This window comes from Dermochelys coriacea, chromosome 12 (genome assembly GCF_009764565.3).
Source record: "Dermochelys coriacea isolate rDerCor1 chromosome 12, rDerCor1.pri.v4, whole genome shotgun sequence".
In the NCBI taxonomy this organism is placed as follows: Eukaryota; Metazoa; Chordata; order Testudines; family Dermochelyidae; genus Dermochelys; species Dermochelys coriacea.
The window spans coordinates 34602049-34617237 of record NC_050079.1 but is presented as its reverse complement, the minus strand read 5'-3'; the positions used below and the strand labels follow the sequence as shown (position 1 = coordinate 34617237).

General features: G+C 39.7%; 1 protein-coding gene across 2 annotated transcripts in view; it reads right to left on the bottom strand.

Annotated features, from left to right (window-relative positions):
- Positions 1-15189, bottom strand: part of CDH13 (cadherin 13) — a 781695-nt gene that overhangs the window by 295884 nt on the left and 470622 nt on the right. The gene's annotated exons all lie outside the window — the stretch shown is intronic.

Sequence of the window (15189 nt, the reverse complement as noted above, 5' to 3'; positions counted from 1 at the left end):
AACTAAAACAAAACAATCCAACAAAAGTAGAATTCATCCATTTTGTCAGAAAGTCATTTCAATTGACAAAACATTTCAATAGAAAACTTTTGACCAGGAGTCACACATTTTAAAAATACCTCTAGCTTTGTACTGAGATGCAAGTGTATCCTCTAAAGAAAGTCTTGTGGGCATTTAGCTTCTGCATTAGTTCAAAGGACTAATGAAATAAAGATGATTGTATTAATTCTACTGGGCATGGTTCATAAAGGAATCCATAGACTGAACCCTACTGTCTGGTTTTTCAAGCACTGGAAGTGAGCAGGAGTATCATAACACCAGTAAAGTCTAGGTAAGCAGCATATTGGTGGTAAAAAAACCCATCATGCAAATTATGCATCTGCATAGAACCTAAGCCACTGAACTGAGCATTGAAAAGATGCCACTATTCACTGCCCACAATTGATGACATCTTGCCAGAACTCTCCAAAACCAGAATCTTTATGGTTTGTGAGGTGAGAAATGGATTTTGGCACATAAGCCTGGATAAAGAATCCAGTACGCTTAAAACTTTTGCAACACCCTTTCTTCACTGTGGAAGGCTATGCATGTCATTTGGCATAAGCCAATGCTAATGGATACTCCTGTCCCAAAGTACAGGAGAGCCACTGATATTCCAGTGTGATGTATTGGAGAGAGGAATGGGTGCAGCTATTTTCTGTTTTGCAAGAGCAGCTGGTCACTTACATTAGCAGAGCCCTGTCAGAGACTGACTGTGGCTGCGGAATTTGGAGAGAAGTAATTGCATCAGTACACCTATGGCTACTCATTAATAGTGTAATCAGATCACGAACCTCTAGAGAGAAGAATGGCAAAGCCCCTTCTTAATGCTCCAAAGAGATTTCAGTACTTGTTGATGTGCCTACACATTATCAGATAGAGATAAGATAGTGTCCAGGGTGACTACTAGTGTTAGCATCAGCGAGCTGAGGGAAGAGATCAGGACACTGAATCCATTAACATGCTATCTCCTAGTGTAGAGGATGGAAATCAAATAGGCTACAGAAAAGGATGTCCAATCACTGGAAGCCAAGAGAGCAATAGTCGCAGGGTAGCCAGAAGACAAAAGCCAAGTACCCATAGAAGCAGAACCATATTTTCAAATTAAAGATGAGCAGAGTGTTCAGAATGGAGTCATATTTTGAGAAGAAAGAGCTACTGTCCCTGCCTCATTACATGAGGATGTCATGCAACAAAATACATATCCCACATCTGGGCATTGACAGCTGTCTTAGATGGGCTCAAAAGTATGTTTACTGACTGGGAATGAATACACAACTCCACTTCTTGATAAAAGGGTGTGACACCTGCTGGTCATGTGATAACTGCCAGCAGAAAAAAGACTTACCACATGAGCTCCCCACCCAGCCATAGGAAAAGGTGTACTTAACTACAGTAGAATACTATTCACATTTTTGGGAGATTGATGCCCTGCCTGATACAAAAAGCAAGCTAGTGATTGGCACACTGTAGGCCCTTTTTGAAAAATATGGCATTCCGAACCATCTATTCACTGACAACAGACCCCAATTTGCCTCAGAAGAATGCAAGGAATTTGCATACAAATGGGAGTTTGACCACCACACTACCTTGCCAGCATACAGAGGTATGGCAAAGTGGAACCAGCTTTGAAAACAGCTAAGATACTGTTACACAAACATCCTTCTTCTGGTTCAGAGAACTTGTTAGCATTTCTGGAACACAAGAATACCCCAAAACAGGGGTGCTAAAACAGTCCAACACAGACACAGATGGGAAGAAGGACCAAAACCCTGCTACCAGTGAGGAGATATCTACCTCAGCAAGAAGGACGGGGACACTGTTAAGAGAAGATGACCAACCATCAGGGAAAGCAGGCACTAGAATATGATAGGTCAGCCAAGGACTTACCAGCCCTGGAGACAAGCACACCTGTGAGGATCCAGCCATTAGAGAGACACCAGAATGAGTGGACTAAAGCACTCATGACGGGTGCAGTGGTACTCAAGTCATGAAGTGACTACTCAAGAGGAACAAGTGATCTGAAGGAACAGGAACTTACAAGCCAGAATGGAACACAATCACAGAATGGAAAGACAATGAACCACCCAGAGGCCAACCCACAGTGAGGGAGGAGAGTTTGCTAAACTCTGAGACAGGTGACAGGGAAACAGAGATAGGTCACTCCGAGTGTGGTCACTTGCTGAGAAGACGAGACTATCACCAGCTGAGTCTGTGGTAAAGACAAGCTTCTCACTTGGCTATGCACTAGCAACCTATAGCCAAAGGGACACCAGGTGGGGCGGGGAAGTCTAGCCATAAATTATTTGTTCAAAATTTTTACAGGTTTGTAAAATAGGGAAGGTGTATCATGGTCAGTGGAACTGCAGTCAGAAGACCCATGCTTCCTGGAGGGACTGTCACTGAAGGGAACACAAGTGGAACAGGGAATGTGGCATAGTAGGCTAGAAGCATCTCAGCCACATGGACAGAGCAGCCCACAGGGCTTAATAAAGTTCTACTTGTTCAACTTCACTTGCATTACGCTTCACTCTTTGCCCATGAAACATGCAACACCAGGAAAACAACTTTTCAAAAAGGGTTAGATCCTTTGCTTCAATTCATTCATAAAAAGAAAAAAAAAGAGAATGAACAGCAGCAAACTGTTGCACAAGACTCGTGCATGCTGTCAAAAAGAAGAGACTCTAAGGCTGCGGTTCTCAAACTTCATTGCACCGTGACCCCCTTCTGACAACAAAAATTACTATATGACCCTGGGGGGAGGCAGCGAGGAGGGGGACCAAAGCCTGAGCACCGGCACCCCAGGTGGGGAGGGAGGGGCCAAAGCTGAAGCCCAAGAGCTTCTGCCCTGGGTGAGGGGCATATAACCTTAGCCCTGAGCAGTGGGGCTCAGGCTTTGGCTTCAGACACAGGCAGTGGGGCTTGGGCTTGAGCCCTGGACCCCAGCAAGTCTAACACCAGCTTTGATGACCCCATTTGGACAACCCTCTTTGGGGTCCTGACCCACAGTTCAAGAAACCCTGCTCTAAGAGTATCTGCTGGCATTCACAACGAGCACTTCTGCAGCCAAGATCATATCAGACAGCCTTGGTCACTACCTCGTGTCACCCCAAGACTCATTAGAAAGGTTTGAGGGAGAGTATGCCTCGGCACAGACTTAGGGAAAAGCTAAACAAATCCCTGTCAGCAAAGTTCTGCGAGAAATTGTATCTAGTGTCAGGAGTCGCACAATGCATCACTCTTCAGTATCAAGCCATTAAAACAGTCAGCTGTAGTGTATGCAACTGGCTCATTGATGACCCACTTTCGTGCAGTCTATTTTGTTTAGAAAAAGTTCAGAAAATCTTGAGTATTAAGCCTCTTTTCAAGCTATAATGATCATGGAGATTAGCTCTGATCAGCAGTTTTAGGCCATATGTAAATTCTGTGTCCCAAGGCATAGTAGCTGTCTATAAAACTTTTCTTTCTTTCTCTCTCTCACCTTTTTTTTGGTGTGTGTGTGGGTGGGGGCGGCAGGTTAGCTGTGATAAGGATACTGCCTCATAGAACCTCATTACTATTGGTCCATACTGTCTACTTAGCATTCAACAGGTCAGAATTCTTAGAGCATGTCAAGGACTAGCCTTCAGCTTTGGTTTACTAGCTCTGAAAGAGAATATTATTTAAGCATTAAAAAAAATCTAATTCTGGTTCCCTTAATTAATCCTTTTTTACGTGTTCCAGCTCTTTGGCTTCTGCAGCCTGAGCTAACTTAATAGCATTTAGATAGACTGTCCCCCTGTCTTCCCCGCCTCTTCCCCCACACTTGCTGTAAAAACATTCCAAAATGAGAACTTGAGACAATAGGGGCTTGGAGGGGATGCCTTTCCCTTTTTTTTTCATTCCCACCTCCAAGGAAATAATATTTAAGGCCCTCAAGACTGGCCACAGTTCCCTCAGACTCACTATTGAAACCCCATTGAAACCCATTGAAAACAGCAATGTTCTTCTGTGGCAATACTGCTACTCCTCAGGGTGAGCCCGAGTGAAGTCACTCTCTGTTGAGGGTGCTGTAATGTGGAACCTCCTATTGGATGAGGCGACACAGGTCTTTGTCAGAGGATACTGATTGACTCACCATTTTGGAAAAGCTTTCCCATAAAACCAAAGACATGAAAATTCAGTAATGAATACCACAGTAAACATAAGAACATAAGAACGGCAATGGGTCAGACCAAAGGCCCATCTAGCCCAGTATCCTGTCTTCCAATTGTGGCCAATGCCAGGTGGCCCAGAGGGAATGAACAGAACAGGTAATCATCAAGTGATCCATCCCCTGTTGCCCATTGCCAAACAAAAGCTCCTAACCTACTATGGGCATTTGTGCATTAATCTTGGCACCTGTATATGGTGCTCAGATACTATGATGAGGGGCGCTCCAGAAGTATAGTGGATAATTCCTAGTATCACTGTTCACGGAAAGAGCAACAAAATGAAACGTTTCCCCTAATGACTGTATTAACACGTTAGCAGCCAAAATGTAAGCAGGGTCAATCAATTCTTAAATGTGATGAATAAAAGGAAAAGTTGCAAGCTTAATTCTAAAAGGCTTCCTCACACAGAACAAACTGGGAGGAGTTAGAGTTCTATTTAATAACGATGAAGTCTGAAGTTGATCATCTCTGCCCTCACTTATTGGATGTAGCTGTAGCAATGAGAAAAAAAGAGCCAAAGAGTGGATAAATCGAATTATCTTAACTAGCAAGGACAATACTTTAAAAATATAAAACTGGGGTGGAAAACTGCTGATTCCTTGAAGATTTCTCTCTCTCTCTTTTTTTTTTTTGGCGCTAAGAGCATATAATCAAATTCATAACTTGTGTAAACTGATGCAGCTTCCATGAAGTCAAGAGTGGTGCCAATTTACACTAGCTGAGAATCACTGAATGAAACTCAAACTATAAAATATGGCTATGGTCACCTTTTATCTTATCAAGGTTACCGATATGTGTAAAAAAAATTAAAAAACCCCCCCAGAAACCATGATATTTCAACTTGAAAGCAAAAGGCAAAACTTTTTAAATTAAGAAAGAAAGAAGTTTGCAAAAAAATGTTTGCAAGCATGTCCAAATAGTAATTTATACAATTTCATGACTCATTACACTTTCTGCAAGAAATGCTGAGGGGCCAGTACCGCTCTTGTTGTCAGTAGCTGTGGTCCGACTGTTTCTCACACTTGGTAATTGAATGCTCATGGAAGACAGCTTTTCCCATCCCCACTCATCATTAAGCAGATCTTACTATAATCCAAAATGGCATAAGACCTGTAGGATATGTCTACATTGCAGCTGGGAGGTGTGATTCCCAACATGGGTAGAAAGACACATACTAGCGCTGCTCAAGCTAGCGTACTAAAAATAGCAGCCTGGATATGGTGGCATGGGTCAGCTCAGGCTAGCCACATAAGTCCAAGCTCGCCTGACTCCCTGGGTCTAACCTTGGGTAGCTGGTCTGTGTTGCCACCTATTCAGTAACATCCACACTGCCATTTTTAGCACACTGATTTGAGCACAGCTAGGGCAAGCACGACTACCTGTGCTGGAAATCACACCTTCCAGCTGTATTGCAGACATACTCATAGACTCTGAAGTCCACTAATGACTTTGCTTTGCCAGTCTAACATGAAAGGTGCTCATGTCCAAGAGTGACAGGCAGCAATATAAAACCCTAAAACAGAGAGAGATTCGTGTTCATTCACACAAGTGGTCCAGCACAGGTACTTTAGGTGCAAACTTCCCCATGACACCCCACTAATGTACTTCAGCACTACAGCTGGTCAGGATTTTTTTACTACATATTTTTCATTTAAAAATGCAGATTTGTCTAAACTGAAACTTTCTGTGGGAAAGGGTCAGTTTCAAATCTCTCTACTTGAGAATTTTTTGCATAAGTTTTGAAGTTGTCAATCCATCCCATTTTGATATTTCCGAAAATGAAATTTTTCAGTTTTCTGGTTTGGAATGATTTTGTCTTTAGAAATGTAAGCTAATTATGTACAATTTAAAAAAATCCAAAATATTTCAAATAACTGTTAAACTTCTTATATGGTTAAAAAAATCCCTTAAAATACACATACACACACAGTTGGGCTATGAAAATTTTTAAAATGTTAATTTTTCTACCTAATTCAGGACATGAACATTTTCTAAAGTCTTGAAAATGTTATCAGGACAGGAAACCCATTTCTCACCCAGCTCAATTCAGCAATGTCCAGGAGACAAAGTTATCTACAGAAGTTTGGTTTCTAACTGACCTATGTTTAGTTTGCCAACAAGAGCTATGTTGTGGCTTTCAGATGTGGACAACTACCTCATAGGAATTGTACAAGACCCATCAAACTAATTTCATGCAATGTACTGAGAAGTCACCAGATGGTAACACTTTTGTTCATTGGCCAGTTTGAGCTGAACAGGTGAACTAGATGGTGGTTTTTAATATGTCAACAACCATACAGGTTTTTAGTTAAAAATGAGACTTTCAAAATCCAGCAATTTAATTTGCTTTGTGCAAAAATGTCCTTAATGCTGAATTTTTTTCAGAGTCGCAGCCGTGTTAGTCTGTATTCGCAAAAAGAAAAGGAGTACTTGTGGCACCTTAGAGACTAACAAATTTATTAGAGCATAAGCTTTCGTGAGCTACAGCTCACTTCATCAGATGCATTTGGTGGAAAAAACAGAGGAGAGATTTATATACACACACACACAGAGAACATGAAACAATGGGTTTATCATACACACTGTAAGGAGAGTGATCACTTAAGATAAGCCATCACCAGCAGCGGGGGGGGGGGGGAAAGGAGGAAAACCTTTCATGGTGACAAGCAAGGTAGGCTAATTCCAGCAGTTAACAAGAATATCAGAGGAACAGTGGGGGGTGGGGTGGGGGGGAGAAATAACATGGGGAAATAGTTTTACTTTGTGTAATGACTCATCCATTCCCAGTCTCTATTCAAGCCTAAGTTAATTGTATCCAGTTTGCAAATTAATTCCAATTCAGCATTCTCTCCTTGGAGTCTGTTTTTGAAGCTTTTTTGTTGAAGGATAGCCACTCTTAGGTCTGTAATCAAGTGACCAGAGAGATTGAAGTGTTCTCCAACTGGTTTTTGAATGTTATAATTCTTGACGTCTGATTTGTGTCCATTCATTCTTTTACGTAGAGACTGTCCAGTTTGGCCAATGTACATGGCAGAGGGGCATTGCTGGCACATGATGGCATATATCACATTGGTAGATGCGCAGGTGAACGAGCCTCTGATAGTGTTGCTGATGTGATTAGGCCCTATGATGGTATCCCCTGAATAGATATGTGGACAGAGTTGGCAACGGGCTTTGTTGCAAAGATAGGTTCCTGGGTTAGTGGTTCTGTTGTGTGGTGTGTGGTTGCTGGTGAGTATTTGCTTCAGATTGGGGGGCTGTCTGTAAGCAAGGACTGGCCTGTCTCCCAAGATCTGTGAGAGTGATGGGTCGTCCTTCAGGATAGGTTGTAGATCCTTGATGATGCGTTGGAGAGGTTTTAGTTGGGGGCTGAAGGTGATGGCTAGTGGTGTTCTGTTATATATGTTATATATATATATATATATGTTATATATGCCATCATGTGATAGCAATGCCCCTCTGCCATGTACATTGGCCAAACTGGACAGTCTCTATGTAAAAGAATGAATGGACACAAATCAGACGTCAAGAATTATAACATTCAAAAACCAGTTGGAGAACACTTCAATCTCTCTGGTCACTCGATTACAGACCTAAGAGTGGCTATCCTTCAACAAAAAAGCTTCAAAAACAGACTCCAAGGAGAGAGTGCTGAATTGGAATTAATTTGCAAACTGGATACAATTAACTTAGGCTTGAATAGAGACTGGGAATGGATGAGTCATTACACAAAGTAAAACTATTTCCCCAGGGTATTTCTCCCCCCACCCCACCCCCCACTGTTCCTCTGATATTCTTGTTAACTGCTGGAATTAGCCTACCTTGCTTGTCACCATGAAAGGTTTTCCTCCTCCCCCCCCCCCCCCCCGCTGCTAGTGATGGCTTATCTTAAGTGATCACTCTCCTTACAGTGTGTATGATAAACCCATTGTTTCATGTTCTCTGTGTGGGTATATAAATCTCTCCTCTGTTTTTTCCACCAAATGCATCCGATGAAGTGAGCTGTAGCTCACGAAAGCTTATGCTCTAATAAATTTGTTAATCTCTAAGGTGCCACAAGTACTCCTTTTCTTTTTTCTTAATGCTGAAGAAACTCTAGTGTTCTAAATGTCCAATCCTGCTAGATACTGAATACTGAAATCAGGTGCTCAGTACTACAGTTTCTAAGTATAATTAGATATAAAATAATTTAATAGGAAGTCTTTTTCTCCCTTAAGAAGATGAACTGCTCTCTGTCATGGGAGGAAACCAAAAGCGAGCACTGTTCACACAGTTCAGTTTCTCTTTTAAGGCTTTTTCCAGCTTAAGTCCAATAAAAAGCCCAATCCTGCAAACACTTACTACTGATTGTAGTGTTTACTACCTAACCTGAATAATCTGTAGGATTATGGGCCTGATCCTGCAAACGCTAACAGCCACAGTGATTATGGTTGTAAGTAATCCCAAAAACTACCAAGCACTGCTGGATAGCAAGGACCCAATCTAATGTCCAATGAAGCCAATGATTTTGATGGACAATGGATTTGGGAATAAGCATTTCCAGGATCAGGCACAAGTGCGATTTAATCTTTGATGTGATACTTTATAGTATTGCACAGTATTTTAATTGAAAGACATGTAATTTCTGTAATTATATTTTAACAGCCTGCACCGCACTCCAACAATGTTTGAGGAGAGGGAAAGTGATGTGGGAGCTTAGAGACAGAACTCACTGTGGGGGTTTTGGGGGAATAAATCAATACTTTTATTCATCAAGGTCCCCAGCAAAGATGCTGTGGGCACTGCACAATTAACAATTGATTGCAAGAAAAAGTAACATTAATTAAAACTTTATGCAATACAGTATGAAAGAAAAGTAACATAGTAAGTTAATTTCATAAGGAAAGCTCTGGACAGACGCCATTCAAAGTCCTGGAAACTTTGTGGACCCTTTGTTTGATACCCTGGCACCTCAATATTCACCACTGTCATGTAATTAGGATATGTTTTGTTCAAAGTATGCATTGTGAGGTGTCATTCTAAAAGTCTTGGTCTAAAAGACATTAATATCTCATTGGATTGTATGTGTGACCGTCATATGTGAAGTTATGAAGTTTGGTGATGTGTGGGTTACTGAAACATGTTGTGAGGTTGAAAACACCCACAAGCAGCCTTTCAGGTACAAAAGTAAAAAGGCCAAACAATGTTAATGGCTCATTGAGGAAATGCACACAAGCACAAGGATTACCCCAGGAACTGTGTACGATAGAAACCTCTCGGAGATAGCACTACACAATGGGAACTGTTTGACCCAGGTCACAGCAAAAGAGCTTTCCAGCAAGTGGGAAGAAGATATAAAAGGGGAGAAATGACATCATGACGGTACCTCTCTCTCCCTACAACAACAAACCTGGAAACAACTGAGGGGCAAGGACTGAACTGTGGGAAGTGATGGTCCCAGGCTAGAAGGATTTTTAGCCCGTGTATGAAAGACCTGGGAAGCCAAGGCAACTTGTTCCTTAAGAATCTGTCAGTCTGTTTATCACTCAGAGTGAGAATTTGCTAATTCATATCCATCCTATCTAGCGTGTTAAGCTCAGTGTGTGGCTTTGTTAATTTACTAAGATAATCAGCTTTGCTATGTTTGCTATCACTTATAATCACTTAAATTCTATCTTTTGTAGTTAATAAACTTGTTTTTGTTTTGTCTAAAATCATGTGTGGAAATTATAACTTGCAACAAAAAGCTGTTGCATCTCTCTCTCCACATTGAGGGAGGGGCAAATTTTATGAGCTTATGCTGTACAGTTCCCTGTGCAGTGCAAGAAAGTATAATTTTGGGCTTACACTCCAGAGGGAGATGTGTGCCTTAGCAGCGGGGAGATGCCTTAGCTCTATAGGGTTGGTCAGAAAGGGGTTGGTCATGCAGGGGTTGGTCAGAAAGCCTGTTTTCATGTCACAACAGCTGGGTGCATCCCTGCCTGTGTGTGTATGCTGATTGAAAGAGCAATCTTAGAGAGTTTAGCAACTTGTCACAGCAGCACAGTGTGAGAGGGAGCCCAGGCTTGTGGGTCAGGCAGGCTCAGTGGTACCCTAGTTCCAAGTAGCACCTGGGATGGAACACGTCACACCATGCATGTTGTAAGAATGGGTTTGAGGCAACTGGAGCTTTCTCCAAGAAGTTCTCCATGTTAGGCCTCATCTTCAGTCTCCAAAGATTGCCCTTTCCCCAAAAATGGATCCACGGCTACATGGAACACCCTGGCTATAACTCTCCTGCATGAATTTTACCAATAATTCAGCATCACTTTGTTTAACTGTACTCTACTCAGATGGAGCAAGGAGTGGTCACCTGACAAGAACGCACTCCAGTTTATCAGCAGTCCTGTTTATCAAAATGCTTTTAATCTAAATGTTTCAGATGCCTCCCAAAAATTTTGGATACATGGATGGATGGAAAGATATAGTCAGACAAATTAAATAATACAGTAAGAACATTTAAAGGATTACTTCTTCAACATCAATAGATGTATAAAGTAAGAGAGCAAAAGTGCCTTTGCTTTAATGAAAGCTAATGGAATGCTTGTTCAACAGACTTTTGTAACCTAACATCATGGAATCCAGACTATAAAACTATACAAATATATTGATCTCGGGCAACTGTTCTGAAGCCCAAGGTTTTTGTTTGGCACGATAAGATGATAGATTACTGCTTGAAGCAGCAAATCAATAGATCTTTGAGTAAAGTTGAAAAAAATGTAATCAAGAACGTTTGACAAACTGAATTCACTTTTTACCCCTCTCAGCAAAAAATCAACTGCCCATCTGAGGTCAAGTATAATCTTGCCTTCTAAAACTAAAGCAGTGAAGTCAAGAAATACTGTTTTACTGTGTACTTGATAGCATTATCCCCTAGCGTACTCTCAAAGATTATCCATAATGTATGTTCAATGAAGGAGCAATCATATGACCCTATCAACAAAGTCTGTACTGTATATCAAAACATGTAATTAGAATAATTCTGTTTTAAAAAGAGAGTGTCAGGTTAACAATCAGATTAAAAAAAATCCCTACCAGTGCTACTAACAATACCTTTGATAATTAAAATGGAAAGATATTAAAATGTTTGTTTTTTTCACTCTGTATGCTAAGTTCATGTTCTGCTTTTCCCTTAGGTGTTTGGGAGAGAGAATAGACTCTGGGTCAGTTTCACTTTTGATTGTAGTCACTTTAAAGTTTCTCTTTTTCTATCATGATCCCATGTACTAGTACAATGCTGAAATGTTTGCGCTACAAATATTGCAGGAGAATATTTACTTATTTAAAAAACAATTTCCACTGAATTACATTTTAAAAAAATCATTACATATTTCTATTGATCTTAGGTTAGATAAGGCTGTATTTATAAAAATCTAAATTTGGGGCCACATCCCCTGTATGTGTCCTGTTAAGAAGCACATTCCTGGTCATGGTAGGAATGTCAAGGGGATATTCAGGGCTAATGTAACATAAATCACCATACGCTTGGCTATTATGGCTGGTAGCACAAAGATGGTGCTTTCCATTTTCAAAGTGTTTTACAAACATAGTGAGTAGGTTTGAGCAAAAATGTCCTGTTTACTTTTTTTTTATGCAAAATGGAATTCTGGGATTTTTTTTCCCCACAAAGTGTCTGCTTTCTGCAGAAAAAAATTGACTTTATGACAAACTGAGAGGCAAAATCTTTCTAGCTGAAAATATTCTAATCATCATTTTTCAGCATTGGAAAATTTTAATGAAAACTTATTTTCATTTTTGTTGAAATTATCTATGAGGGAAGAAAAAGATAATATTTATCAGCCAACTCCAATAACAAGCCAGATCCTCAGCTGGTGTCATATTGGCTCCACTGTAGGCAATGGAGGTTTTCCAATTTACACCAAATGAGCATCTGGCCCAAAGAATCTGACTTGGGGTGTCCCATGCACTGACCTTGCTATGGCAATGTCTGTGAGAACTGAAGTGCTTAGCACCACACAGGTCATAAGCAATTGAACCCAAAACACCCATGTGAAGTAGGTAAACAAGTGTTATCATTCCTATTTGCACATATGGGACACTCATGCTCAGGAGCTAAATGCCTTTGCCATAAAGAAAATCCTTGTCTAAGTCAGAACTTGAGACTTCCTGTCTACTATTCTTGTGTTCAAGCCCACTTCTCTGTAAGTGACACAGACTATTCATCTGTGATTAAATCTGAAAATCCCTTAAGAAGCAGAGACACTAGATGTAAGGCTCTAATGCCATGAATTATTAGGGTAAGTTATTTTATTGCTGGTGTTCTGAAATCTCCAGAATGATATGTTACAACTTGATTTAAGTAACTATTTATCTATGGAGAACTGGATAGTCCATATGTAATGGATTTGTCTCTTGTTTGGTAAACAGTCATTAAAGTTAATCAATATAGAAACATTTGAAATTTGCATATGTTATCATAATTTCATGAGAAAAAAGGGCTGTTAGTTATGACTGTGCAATTGAATATTACTCCACCAATAAACAGTTTCAAAATCTAATGATTGGCTGATGCTTTGAACAATACTACAATAATTCTTGGCCAAATTATCAGCTGATGTAAAATAGGCATAGATGCACTGAAGTAGAGATTTACATCAGATGAGAATCTAAGCCTTTATTCATTCCCTGACTAGCTCTTATACATGAATGAAACTCATAACGCTTTGTCTCATTATACTGACTTTGATATATACATCAAGGCTAGTAAATGTTAGACCTAAATAGGCTAATATTGTCAATTCTAAACTCCCTTTAAAAGAGAGCTGCCAACCCATTAGGGAAATCCATGAGAATCAGAAATCATTAGCATATAAAGATAATGCTGTGAAAACAGTACATTTGTTATGATTTCATGTACAATAAGCAACCTGTTAAGAAACAGAGTCAAAGACTGCTTTTGACCTAACTTACACTAATATAAATCAGGACTAACTCCTCGAAAGTCAATAGAGAATATAGGTGTAAATGAAATCTGAATCAAGCTAAATGTCCCTGGTAGAGCTGGCTGGAGAAACTGTGATGGAACCCTAAAGTATGGGACTGTATAGTTCTATTGAAAGTGAAATGCATTGCAAAATTGGGTTGTTTCTTGCCAGAATTTTGTTTGCAAAGAAAATTGGGGGGGGGGGGGGAGTTCCAATGTCAAAACACGCTGTTCCATTGGTTTTGAAATGAAACATTTCGTTTTTTGTTTTGACATGATTTTTCATTGAGGAATTTTTAAATGTATTATATGATCATACATCCCATTCAGAATGAAGCCAAATTTTGAAATCATGCATTCCTTTGTGAGACAGAACTACTGTCCTCTGTATAGCCCTAGTACTTAGTAATAAACAATTTGCTCAGAAAACTATACATAAGATAGGCTTTAAATGTTTTATTTGAGGCATCCGTTGATCTTTAATAATATATACATTTGATGTCCAACAAAATAGTCTTTGCTCCTAACACAGAGGTAGCTGGAACAGATACATTATTTATAATATCACTACACTAACACTTTGCCTTACTTACCACTTTCCATTAAATATGATATAGGAAGCCTACATTAGGTAGAAACATGGACAAATTGCTAAGCAGGAGTACAAAAGAATGTAAGGACAAAATCAGAAAGTTTAAAGCACAAAATGAGTTACACCTAAGAAGGGATATAAGAGGCACTAAGGAGAGGTTCTTTAAATACATGATGAGCACGAGAGACAAAGGAAAGTATAGGTCCTCTACTTAATGGAGAAGGAGAGCTAATAACTGATGACATCAAGAAGGATGTGATGTTTAACGACTATTTTGCTTCACTCTTCACTAAAAAGGTTAATGGTGGCCAATGAAAGTTTATTCAAAACTGGCACATTTCCACGAACAATTTCAGTTTTGTTAAAATGGCATTTTCTGATTAAAACACATATAATCAAAAAACTCCGAAGCAGCTCTAATCACACCCTTATTTTACAGATTGGGAAACTGAGTCATAGAAATTAAAGTGAGATCTCATGGTGACACAGGTGAGCAAAATCTAGATCTCCTGACTCTTAAGTTAAACCAAAAGGCTTTTCCTTCCTCTTAAGAAATTTTAAAAATTGTGTAACTTGGAACTAATGAACAATTTGTAAGACTTCCTTTGGATATCAATCACAAAAGTGATCAGTGATAGAATATTTCATTGCTGTAAAGCTAATACATTGTATTAGATAACTATCAGTGTTTTATGTTGCCATAAAGCAGAATCATTGCATTCGGTAATGTCCCTCTCTAGTCTTTCAAATGCATCTTTAAAGCATACTTCTTACCAGCAGCTATCCACCAGAAATAGATGGCAAAAAATCAAAAATTGCATCACTTTGAGATTCCACCTTCACCCTTTCTGGCACACGTCTTCTGAAGTCTACTGTCTGTGCTTGATTCAGAACCTGGTCCTGCATTCTTTGCATATCCAGTACATACACAGACTTCAGTGTAAAGGGTAGCCATGCAAGGAATATAAACTTAAGCCCTTAGTTTGTTTTGCAATATTCTTGAGGTAAGGAATACGTCTTCGTCAGTGTTATGCAGTGTAAAGCACAACTGGTGGTGCTCACTTAGTAACAAAAGGCTTGATTTTCAAAAACACATACAAACAAGAGCATGCATATGTTATTTTCCATCTCTCTTTGATGGATAATTGTTGAAAGTCAGCAGACAAAAGTGTGTTTGCACCTAGTTTACAAACATAGTCGCCACAATTGTGTGCACAAATTGAATATTTTCATGCACAAATGGACATTTAATATACCTAAATTGCACATGCAAATGCGTACATTGCACATGCATTTTCCCCCAATCTGGCCCAATAGTTTTACAATACTGTAAATATTAAGGGATGAATACTACTACAAATGAACTGACCTAAACAAACTTGAAAAATCTACTTTTCCTTTTT